The sequence below is a fragment of the Equus quagga genome, chromosome 18, assembly GCF_021613505.1.
Source record: "Equus quagga isolate Etosha38 chromosome 18, UCLA_HA_Equagga_1.0, whole genome shotgun sequence".
Lineage (NCBI taxonomy): Eukaryota > Metazoa > Chordata > Mammalia > Perissodactyla > Equidae > Equus > Equus quagga.
The window spans coordinates 21891261-21895106 of NC_060284.1; the positions used below are offsets into that span (position 1 = coordinate 21891261).

A 3846-nucleotide genomic window follows, 5' to 3' on the forward strand; every position below is an offset into this window, starting at 1 on the left:
GCGCTCCCCTAGGAGGGCGGGCGAGGAGGAGACCTCACTGGCAGGCGGCGGGGCGCCGGCAGCAGCGGGAGCTCCGCTGCGAGTGCAGCCCGCGAGTTCACTTGCGGTTCAAAGGCGACTCTGTGACTCCAGTGGAGTCCTCTGCTTTGGGCCTGGGAGGAGAAAGGGGTGGGGGAGGGAAGGAGATGAAGAGAGAGAGGAAGTCCTTGGAAACAGCCCGCGCCGGAACATTTGTCAGACAAGCACACACACCCACTTCGGAAATCTAGTCGGTGCGAGGGGGCCGGTGGCAACTGCAGGCGCTCGGCACGGACTGCCGCCGGCTGCTTCCCCTGGAAGAAGAGGAGCCAAGCGAATCCGGCCGGTGTTAAATTTCACCGCTCACTGACTTGCAATGACATCACCAAACATAGTGCACACCTCCCCCTCCGCCCCGCAACCTTCCCCCACCCCGCGCCCGGCCGGGGCCCCCTGTTCGCAAGCCCCTGGGCCGACCGCGCCCCGGGCGCGCACGCAGCCGCTTGGCACCGCCCGGGCGCTCTAGCTTCCCACGCTGTCCTCCCTCCACCTTTCCCAAGCTTGTAGGTGACCAGTATCCTTCCTTCCTCGAAGTCTCCATGCACCATTCCCTTCTTCAGCAGTCCCCAATTTGATGTTTCCCTCTTGCGTGTCTCCCATCCCTAATCTTTTTCTTTAACCTCTTCACACACACCTTCTGAAACCACACTTGGCTCAGCGGAGTCCTTCCCTCTCCTCCGACTTGTCTTGCTTTTTTCTCAGTTATGTCTGTGGCCTAAGTTATGCTTTTGACTGACTGCCACGGTTCTCATTTCTACCTTTCCTCCCCTTCCCTCTTTCCTTTCAGTCTGTCCCCGTTACTACTTTCTACTGATTTTTCTCTCCTGCAATCCACTTTTCTGCCTTCTGCCCTTCTCCCGCTTACAGCAGGGATTAATGGTCTGCAGTTAAGCATCACGAGCACGCTAGCACACCATGGCCTTGCCGATTTGAATGCCTTCTCCAATTTTTCTAACAAATTTCTTTTTTGACGTGAGTCCCCATCCTCTACAGCCTTTTCATAAAAGTCCACCTTCCAACTTTTGCAAAAAATAAGTTCTGATTTTCTCTTTCTTATTAGTAAGACTGGAAATATCAGGAAGCCAGGAATCTATTATCTTCCTCATTGTTATATTTTCAGCACCTAAAATACTACTTGGCGTGTCTATCCAATGAATGACTGATGTATACCAATGAATATCATTTCTCCAAATTTTCCTTGTCTATTCTGTGCGGCTAATAAGCCTTCCTCATGCTGAAAGGCATCCCACATTACACACATATTACAAGGGTTAAAGCGACCGTATAGACGAATAGAAATGATTGATGTGACCCTTGGAATTTTTTCTCCAAGAATATAGAATTTAACTCATCTTCCTCTCCCTCAATTTTTCAACTTTTTATTTTGAAATAATTTTAAATTTACAGAAAAGTTGCAAAAATAGTACAGAGAATTCCTGTATACCCTTTACCCAATTTCCTCTAAGGTTCTTGTCTTATATCACTGCAGTACAATTATCAAAACCAGGAAATTAACACTGATACAATACTATTAACTAATATGTAGATCTTATTCAAATTTTGTCAGTTTTCCCAAATGTCTTTTGTCTGCTCTAGGATCTAATCCAGGATCCCACATTGTGTTTGTTAATTAATTAATTAACAAAGAGATTAATTAAATTGTCATATCTCCTTAGTCTCTTTCCATCTGTGGGGTTTCCCGTCCTTTGTCTTTCATGACTTTGATACTTGTGAAGAGCACTGGTGAGTCACTTGTAGAAGATCCTTCAGTTTGGATTTGTGTGATGTATTCTCATAATTAGATTCAGGTTGTGTATCTTCAGCATAAATACCACTGAAGCGATGCTGTGCCTTTTCTCAGGGCATCCTTTTGGGTAAACATAACATTGTTATATCTTATTACTAGTGATGTTAACTTTGATCACTTAGTTAAGGGGCCACATGCCAGCTCTAGCCTCTGTAAAGTCTACCCCTTCCACCCCCGATTTTTGTAACAAATAGCCACAGCTTTCTGGAATCCTCCTAGAAATAAATCCGGGGCTGAGGAAAGATAGTCATTCTTAAATAGCCCTAAATCACAGATTTTCTATTTTTGACTACTGGCCAGCTAAAGGAGGACAATTAATTGGGTTTGGGGGAAAGCATAGATAACAATTAAGCAGGTCTTAAGTAACTCACCCAACTCAATTTCTCTCTCCATTTCCCCATCAGTTACTTAAGGATTAAAAATATTTTTCTATTTACAATATTGAGTCCCAATATTTGAATACTGTTTGAAATGGAGTTATTATTAAAATGTATCTCAGGTTCTTCGAATATAAGAAGAAAGCAGTTGCTGGTTAGAGTTAACAGAGCCCTTATCATGCAGGAGATGGCAAAGAGTGCGTATACCCTCAAATAGAGTTATGTTCATTTGGGGGAGAGGAAGCGTTTGCCCAGTAAAAAATAAACAGTGTAAGGTTTAAATGCTTTTGACTTTTTAGGATGGAGATTCGCATAGCTCAAATTTATCAAGACAGATTAACCAGAAACCTTGGGACTTAGCTGGGCCTTGAAAAGTGAAGAGGATTTACACGAGTGGAGAAGAGAAAGATATTATGCTTGGAAATGGAGAGTAGGAGACTAACAGCAAATGGACAAGAGGAAGGCCTCTGAATTAATATAGGAGTAGATTCAGTAGCTTGGGTTAGAGGTTGACGCCTTGGAAGAGAAGTTGAGGGTAAGCTATGGAAACTCCTGAATGCCAGGATAAGAGTTCACTCAGTCATTCAATAAACATTTATCATGTTACCTACTATGTGCCAGGAATTATTCTAGGCACTGAGGTACATCTGTGAATAAAATGCATGAAAATTCTTCCCTTCATTGAGTTTACATTCCATGGGTTAAGGTTTAATCTATGGTCAATAGGAAACTAATTAAAGAATTTCAAACTGATAAGTGATTATGTTTCAAATTCTCATTTTAAGAAGATTGATCAGCACCAGATGCCAAGATGGAAAAGAAAGAGGCTGGAGGATAAGGTCGGTGTAGGTGTTGAAATATTTTAGTATCTTGAACTATAGTAGGAACAATAGAAAAGCTAAATAAGAATCATTATAAAAAGGAATCAAGGGGCCAGTCTTGTGGCACGGTGGTTAAGTTTGCACTTCCCCTTCGGCAGCCCAAGGTTGGCCAGTTCAGATCCTGAGTGCGGACCTACTCACTGCTTATCAAGCCATGCTGTGGCAGGCGTCCCACATACAAAGTAGAGGAAGATGGGCATGAATGTTAGCTCAGGGCTAATCTTGCTCAAAAAAAAAGGGAATCAAGAAGATCTGATAACTGGTTAGATTAAGATATATATAGATGAAATTTCAACTCTGAGTGATTAAGAAATTATGCCATTGCCCAAGGTCGAAGGAAGATAATTAATTCCATTTGAGACATACTACATTTGAGATCTTGGTAAGATGTTGTGTCGGAACTATCCAAAGATCTGTTGGAGTTGGAAGTTCAGGAGAGCAGCCAGAGCTTAGATTTCTTCATTATCTGCATAAAATGGTACTTGAGGCCTTGACAGTGGAGTCTGTTTTCTAATAAGTAAATATTGAAATGAAGAACAGAGAGCCAAGGACACAAACTTAGGTGACAGAAAGTGGGAGGAAACAATGTAGACTCAAGAAGATAGAACAAAAAGCATATAGCATTATTAAATGATAGTATAGGAGTTCAAAACAGAATAATATAACAAATACTTCATAATGCTTACCGTGCTTGAATATTGTT

General features: G+C 42.5%; 1 protein-coding gene across 9 annotated transcripts in view; it reads right to left on the minus strand.

The window, feature by feature from the left end:
• The window catches only part of COL24A1 (collagen type XXIV alpha 1 chain), a 348320-nt gene extending 348000 nt beyond the window's left edge, over positions 1-320 (minus strand). For 5 of the 9 annotated variants that reach the window (XR_006886072.1, XM_046645897.1, XM_046645900.1 and 2 more), the window contains exons 1-2: positions 257-319; positions 39-152 (exon numbers count right to left, since the gene is read on the minus strand). The gene's annotated coding sequence lies outside the window, so the exon portion shown is untranslated. Of the gene's footprint in view, positions 1-33; positions 153-252 lie in introns of all 9 variants that reach the window. The other 4 variants (XM_046645894.1, XM_046645893.1, XM_046645896.1 and 1 more) reach the window with 4 other exon arrangements.
• Between the last annotated feature and the right edge of the window lie 3526 nt (positions 321-3846).